The sequence below is a fragment of the Salvelinus fontinalis genome, chromosome 1 (assembly GCF_029448725.1).
Source record: "Salvelinus fontinalis isolate EN_2023a chromosome 1, ASM2944872v1, whole genome shotgun sequence".
In the NCBI taxonomy this organism is placed as follows: Eukaryota; Metazoa; Chordata; class Actinopteri; order Salmoniformes; family Salmonidae; genus Salvelinus; species Salvelinus fontinalis.
In genome coordinates, this window is record NC_074665.1 from 9,271,794 (window position 1) to 9,280,252 (window position 8,459).

The following is an 8,459-nucleotide window of genomic DNA, read 5'->3' on the forward strand; positions in this document are numbered from 1 at the left end:
GCACCTAAACAGGTGTTCTACTCCACTAGCCAGCATCTAAACAGGTGTTCTACTCCACTAGCCAGCACCTCTCCTAAACAGGTGTTCTACTCCACTAGCCAGCACCTAAACAGGTGTTCTACTCCACTAGCCAGAACCTCTCCTAAACAGGTGTTCTACTCCACTAGCCAGCAACTCTCCTAAACAGGTTTTCTACTCCACTAGCCAGCACCTAAACAGGTGTTCTACTCCACTAGCCAGCACCTAAACAGGTGTTCTACTCCACTAGCCAGCACCTAAACAGGTGTTCTACTCCACTAGCCAGCACCTGAACAGGTGATCTACTCCACTAGCCAGCACCTAAACAGGTGTTCTACTCCACTAGCCAGCACCTAAACAGGTGATCTACTCCACTAGCCAGCACCTAAACAGGTGTTCTACTCCACTAGCCAGCACCTAAACAGGTGTTCTACTCCACTAGCCAGCACCTAAACAGGTATTCTACTCCACTAGACAGCACCTAAACAGGTGTTCTACTCCACTAGCCAGCACCTAAACAGGTGTTCTACTCCACTAGCCAGCACCTCTCCTAAACAGGTGTTCTACTCCACTAGCCAGCACCTAAACAGGTGTTCTACTCCACTAGCCAGCACCTAAACAGGTGTTCTACTCCACTAGCCAGCACCTAAACAGGTGTTCTACTCCACTAGCCAGCACCTCTCCTAAACAGGTGTTCTACTCCACTAGCCAGCACCTAAACAGGTGTTCTACTCCACTAACCAGCACCTAAACAGGTGTTCTACTCCACTAGAAAGCACCTAAACAGGTGTTATACTCCACTAGCCAGCACCTAAACAGGTGGTCTACTCCACTAGCCAGCACCTAAACAGGTGTTCTACTCCACTAGCCAGCACCTAAACAGGTGTGCTACTCCACTAGCCAGCACCTAAACAGGTGTTCTACCCCACTAGCCAGCACCTAAACAGGTGTTCTACTCCACTAGCCAGCACCTCTCCTAAACAGGTGTTCTACTCCACTAGCCAGCACCTAAACAGGTGTTCTACTCCACTAGCCAGCACCTAAACAGGTGTTCTACTCCACTAGCCAGCACCTAAACAGGTGTTCTACTCCAATAGCCAGCACCTAAACAGGTGTTCTACTCCACTAGCCAGCACCTCTCCTAAACAGGTGTTCTACTCCACTAGCCAGCACCTAAACAGGTGTTCTACTCCACTAGCCAACACCTAAACAGGTGTTCTACTCCAATAGCAAGCACCTAAACAGGTGTTCTACTCCACTAGCCAGCACCTCTCCTAAACAGGTGTTCTACTCCACTAGCCAGGACCTAAACAGGTTTTCTACTCCACTAGACAGCACCTCTCCTAAACAGGTGTTCTACTCCACTAGCCAGCACCTAAACAGTTGTTCTACTCCACTAGCCAGCACCTAAACAGGTGTTCTACGCCACTAGCCAGCACCTAAACAGGTGTTCTACTCCACTAGCCAGCACCTAAACAGGTGTTTTACTCCACTAGCCAGCACCTACTCCACTAGCCAGAACATAACAGGTGTTCTACTCCACTAGCCAGCACCTAAACAGGTGTTCTACTCCACTAGCCAGCACCTAACAGCTGTTCTACTCCACTAGCCAGCACCTAAACAGGTGTTCTACTCCAACTAGCCAGCACCTCTCCTAAACAGGTGTTCTACTCCACTAGCCAGGACCTAAACAGGTGTTATACTCCACTAGCCAGCACCTAACAGGTGTTCTACTCCACTAGCCAGCACCTCTCCTAAACAGGTGTTCTACTCCACTAGCCAGCACCTAAACAGGTGTTCTACTCCACTAGACAGCACCTAAACAGGTGTTCTACTCCACTAGACAGCACCTCTCCTAAACAGGTGTTCTACTGCACTAGCCAGCACCTAAACAGGTGTTCTACTCCACTAGCCAGCACCTAAACAGGTGTTCTACTCCACTAGCCAGCACCTAAACAGGTGTTCTACTCCACTAGCCAGCACCTAAACAGGTGTTCTACTCCACTAGCCAGCACCTAAACAGGTGTTCTACTCCACTAGCCAGCACCTAAACAGGTGTTCTACTCCACTAGACAGCACCTTAACAGGTGTTCTACTCCACTAGCCAGCACCTAAACAGGTGTTCTACTCCACTAGCCAGCACCTAAACAGGTGTTCTACTCCACTAGCCAGCACCTAAACAGGTGTGCTACTCCACTAGCCAGCACCTAAACAGGTGTTCTACCCCACTAGCCAGCACCTAAACAGGTGTTCTACTCCACTAGCCAGCACCTCTCCTAAACAGGTGTTCTACTCCACTAGCCAGCACCTAAACAGGTGTTCTACTCCACTAGCCAGCACCTAAACAGGTGTTCTACTCCACTAGCCAGCACCTAAACAGGTGTTCTACTCCAATAGCCAGCACCTAAACAGGTGTTCTACTCCACTAGCCAGCACCTCTCCTAAACAGGTGTTCTACTCCACTAGCCAGCACCTAAACAGGTGTTCTACTCCACTAGCCAGCACCTAAACAGGTGTTCTACTCCACTAGCCAGCACCTAAACAGGTGTTCTACTCCACTAGCCAGCACCTCTCCTAAACAGGTGTTCTACTCCACTAGCCAGCACCTAAACATGTGTTCTACTCCACTAGCCAGCACCTAAACAGTTGTTCTACTCCACTCGCCAGCACCTAAACAGGTTTTCTACTCCACTAGACAGCACCTCTCCTAAACAGGTGTTCTACTCCACTAGCCAGCACCTAAACAGTTGTTCTACTCCACTAGCCAGCACCTAAACAGGTGTTCTACGCCACTAGCCAGCACCTAAACAGGTGTTCTACTCCACTAGCCAGCACCTAAACAGGTGTTCTACTCCACTAGCCAGCACCTAACAGGTGTTTTACTCCACTAGCCAGCACCTAAACAGGTGTTCTACTCCACTAGCCAGCTCCTACTAAACTAGCCAGCACCTAAACAGGTGTTCTACTCCACTAGCCAGCACCTACTCCCCTAGCCAGCACCTAAACAGGTGTTCTACTCCACTAGCCAGCACCTAAACAGGTGTTCTACTCCACTAGCCAGCACCTAACAGGTGTTCTACTCCACTAGCCAGCACCTAAACAGGTGTTCTACTCCACTAGCCAGCACCTCTCCTAAACAGGTGTTCTACTCCACTAGCCAGGACCTAAACAGGTGTTATACTCCACTAGCCAGCACCTAACAGGTGTTCTACTCCACTAGCCAGCACCTCTCCTAAACAGGTGTTCTACTCCACTAGCCAGCACCTAAACAGGTGTTCTACTCCACTAGCCAGCACCTAAACAGGTGTTCTACTCCACTAGCCAGCACCTAAACAGGTGTTCTACTCCACTAGCCAGCACCTAAACAGGTGTTCTACTCCACTAGCCAGCACCTCTCCTAAACAGGTGTTCTACTCCACTAGCCAGCACCTCTCCTAAACAGGTGTTCTACTCCACTAGCCAGCACCTCTCCTAAACAGGTTTTCTACTCCACTAGCCAGCACCTAACAGGTGTTCTACTCCACTAGCCTGCACCTAAACAGGTTTTCTACTCCACTAGCCAGCACCTAAACAGGTGTTCTACTCCACTAGCCAGAACCTAAACAGGTGTTCTACTCCACTAGCCAGCACCTAAACAGGTGTTCTACTCCACTAGCCAGCACCTAAACAGGTGTTCTACTCCACTAGCCAGCACCTCTCCTAAACAGGTGTTCTACTCCACTAGCCAGCACCTCTCCTAAACAGGTGTTCTACTCCACTAGCCAGCACCTAAACAGGTGTTCTACTCCACTAGCCAGCACCTCTCCTAAACAGGTGTTCTACTCCACTAGCCAGCACCTCTCCTAAACAGGTTTTCTACTCCACTAGCCAGCACCTAAACAGGTGTTCTACTCCACTAGCCAGCACCTAAACAGGTGTTCTACTCCACTAGCCAGCACCTAAACAGGTGTTCTACTCCACTAGCCAGCACCTAAACAGGTGTTCTACTCCACTAGCCAGCACCTAAACAGGTGTTCTACTCCACTAGCCAGCACCTAAACAGGTGTTCTACTCCACTAGCCAGCACCTCTCCTAAACAGGTGTTCTACTCCACTAGCCAGCACCTAAACAGGTGTTCTACTCCACTAGCCAGAACCTCTCCTAAACAGGTGTTCTACTCCACTAGCCAGCAACTCTCCTAAACAGGTTTTCTACTCCACTAGCCAGCACCTAAACAGGTGTTCTACTCCACTAGCCAGCACCTCTCCTAAACAGGTGTTCTACTCCACTAGCCAGCACCTAAACAGGTGTTCTACTCCAATAGCCAGCACCTAAACAGGTGTTCTACTCCACTAGCCAGCACCTCTCCTAAACAGGTGTTCTACTCCACTAGCCAGCACCTAAACAGGTGTTCTACTCCACTAGCCAGCACCTAAACAGGTGTTCTACTCCACTAGCCAGCACCTAAACAGGTGTTCTACTCCACTAGCCAGCACCTCTCCTAAACAGGTGTTCTACTCCACTAGCCAGCACCTAAACAGGTGTTCTACTCCACTAGCCAGCACCTAAACAGTTGTTCTACTCCACTCGCCAGCACCTAAACAGGTTTTCTACTCCACTAGACAGCACCTCTCCTAAACAGGTGTTCTACTCCACTAGCCAGCACCTAAACAGTTGTTCTACTCCACTAGCCAGCACCTAAACAGGTGTTCTACGCCACTAGCCAGCACCTAAACAGGTGTTCTACTCCACTAGCCAGCACCTAAACAGGTGTTCTACTCCACTAGCCAGCACCTAACAGGTGTTCTACTCCACTAGCCAGCACCTAAACAGGTGTTCTACTCCACTAGCCAGCTCCTACTAAACTAGCCAGCACCTAAACAGGTGTTCTACTCCACTAGCCAGCACCTACTCCCCTAGCCAGCACCTAAACAGGTGTTCTACTCCACTAGCCAGCACCTAAACAGGTGTTCTACTCCACTAGCCAGCACCTAACAGGTGTTCTACTCCACTAGCCAGCACCTAAACAGGTGTTCTACTCCACTAGCCAGCACCTCTCCTAAACAGGTGTTCTACTCCACTAGCCAGGACCTAAACAGGTGTTATACTCCACTAGCCAGCACCTAACAGGTGTTCTACTCCACTAGCCAGCACCTCTCCTAAACAGGTGTTCTACTCCACTAGCCAGCACCTAAACAGGTGTTCTACTCCACTAGCCAGCACCTAAACAGGTGTTCTACTCCACTAGCCAGCACCTAAACAGGTGTTCTACTCCACTAGCCAGCACCTAAACAGGTGTTCTACTCCACTAGCCAGCACCTCTCCTAAACAGGTGTTCTACTCCACTAGCCAGCACCTCTCCTAAACAGGTGTTCTACTCCACTAGCCAGCACCTCTCCTAAACAGGTTTTCTACTCCACTAGCCAGCACCTAACAGGTGTTCTACTCCACTAGCCAGCACCTAAACAGGTTTTCTACTCCACTAGCCAGCACCTAAACAGGTGTTCTACTCCACTAGCCAGAACCTAAACAGGTGTTCTACTCCACTAGCCAGCACCTAAACAGGTGTTCTACTCCACTAGCCAGCACCTAAACAGGTGTTCTACTCCACTAGCCAGCACCTCTCCTAAACAGGTGTTCTACTCCACTAGCCAGCACCTCTCCTAAACAGGTGTTCTACTCCACTAGCCAGCACCTAAACAGGTGTTCTACTCCACTAGCCAGCACCTCTCCTAAATAGGTGTTCTACTCCACTAGCCAGCACCTCTCCTAAACAGGTTTTCTACTCCACTAGCCAGCACCTAAACAGGTGTTCTACTCCACTAGCCAGCACCTAAACAGGTGTTCTACTCCACTAGCCAGCACCTAAACAGGTGTTCTACTCCACTAGCCAGCACCTAAACAGGTGTTCTACTCCACTAGCCAGCACCTAAACAGGTGTTCTACTCCACTAGCCAGCACCTAAACAGGTTTTCTACTCCACTAGACAGCACCTCTCCTAAACAGGTGTTCTACTCCACTATCCAGCACCTAAACAGTTGTTCTACTCCACTAGCCAGCACCTAAACAGGTGTTCTACGCCACTAGCCAGCACCTAAACAGGTGTTCTACTCCACTAGCCAGCACCTAAACAGGTGTTCTACTCCACTAGCCAGCACCTAACAGGTGTTCTACTCCACTAGCCAGCACCTAAACAGGTGTTCTACTCCACTAGCCAGCTCCTACTAAACTAGCCAGCACCTAAACAGGTGTTCTACTCCACTAGCCAGCACCTACTCCCCTAGCCAGCACCTAAACAGGTGTTCTACTCCACTAGCCAGCACCTTAACAGGTGTTCTACTCCACTAGCCAGCACCTAACAGGTGTTCTACTCCACTAGCCAGCACCTAAACAGGTGTTCTACTCCACTAGCCAGCACCTCTCCTAAACAGGTGTTCTACTCCACTAGCCAGGACCTAAACAGGTGTTATACTCCACTAGCCAGCACCTAACAGGTGTTCTACTCCACTAGCCAGCACCTCTCCTAAACAGGTGTTCTACTCCACTAGCCAGCACCTAAACAGGTGTTCTACTCCACTAGCCAGCACCTAAACAGGTGTTCTACTCCACTAGCCAGCACCTAAACAGGTGTTCTACTCCACTAGCCAGCACCTAAACAGGTGTTCTACTCCACTAGCCAGCACCTCTCCTAAACAGGTGTTCTACTCCACTAGCCAGCACCTCTCCTAAACAGGTGTTCTACTCCACTAGCCAGCACCTCTCCTAAACAGGTTTTCTACTCCACTAGCCAGCACCTAACAGGTGTTCTACTCCACTAGCCAGCACCTAAACAGGTTTTCTACTCCACTAGCCAGCACCTAAACAGGTGTTCTACTCCACTAGCCAGAACCTAAACAGGTGTTCTACTCCACTAGCCAGCACCTAAACAGGTGTTCTACTCCACTAGCCAGCACCTAAACAGGTGTTCTACTCCACTAGCCAGCACCTCTCCTAAACAGGTGTTCTACTCCACTAGCCAGCACCTCTCCTAAACAGGTGTTCTACTCCACTAGCCAGCACCTAAACAGGTGTTCTACTCCACTAGCCAGCACCTAAACAGGTGTTCTACTCCACTAGCCAGCACCTAAACAGGTGTTCTACTCCACTAGCCAGCACCTAAACAGGTGTTCTACTCCACTAGCCAGCACCTCTCCTAAACAGGTGTTCTACTCCACTAGCCAGCACCTCTCCTAAACAGGTGTTCTACTCCACTAGCCAGCACCTCTCCTAAACAGGTTTTCTACTCCACTAGCCAGCACCTAACAGGTGTTCTACTCCACTAGCCTGCACCTAAACAGGTTTTCTACTCCACTAGCCAGCACCTAAACAGGTGTTCTACTCCACTAGCCAGAACCTAAACAGGTGTTCTACTCCACTAGCCAGCACCTAAACAGGTGTTCTACTCCACTAGCCAGCACCTAAACAGGTGTTCTACTCCACTAGCCAGCACCTCTCCTAAACAGGTGTTCTACTCCACTAGCCAGCACCTCTCCTAAACAGGTGTTCTACTCCACTAGCCAGCACCTAAACAGGTGTTCTACTCCACTAGCCAGCACCTCTCCTAAACAGGTGTTCTACTCCACTAGCCAGCACCTAAACAGGTGTTCTACTCCACTAGCCAGCACCTAAACAGGTGTTCTACTCCACTAGCCAGCACCTAAACAGGTTTTCTACTCCACTAGACAGCACCTCTCCTAAACAGGTGTTCTACTCCACTAGCCAGCACCTAAACAGTTGTTCTACTCCACTAGCCAGCACCTAAACAGGTGTTCTACGCCACTAGCCAGCACCTAAACAGGTGTTCTACTCCACTAGCCAGCACCTAAACAGGTGTTCTACTCCACTAGCCAGCACCTAACAGGTGTTCTACTCCACTAGCCAGCACCTAAACAGGTGTTCTACTCCACTAGCCAGCACCTAAACAGGTGTTCTACTCCACTAGCCAGCACCTCTCCTAAACAGGTGTTCTACTCCACTAGCCAGCACCTCTCCTAAACAGGTGTTCTACTCCACTAGCCAGCACCTAAACAGGTGTTCTACTCCACTAGCCAGCACCTCTCCTAAACAGGTGTTCTACTCCACTAGCCAGCACCTCTCCTAAACAGGTTTTCTACTCCACTAGCCAGCACCTAAACAGGTGTTCTACTCCACTAGCCAGCACCTAAACAGGTGTTCTACTCCACTAGCCAGCACCTAAACAGGTGTTCTACTCCACTAGCCAGCACCTAAACAGGTGTTCTACTCCACTAGCCAGCACCTAAACAGGTGTTCTACTCCACTAGCCAGCACCTAAACAGGTGTTCTACTCCACTAGCCAGCACCTAAACAGGTTTTCTACTCCACTAGACAGCACCTCTCCTAAACAGGTGTTCTACTCCACTATCCAGCACCTAAACAGTTGTTCTACTCCACTAGCCAGCACC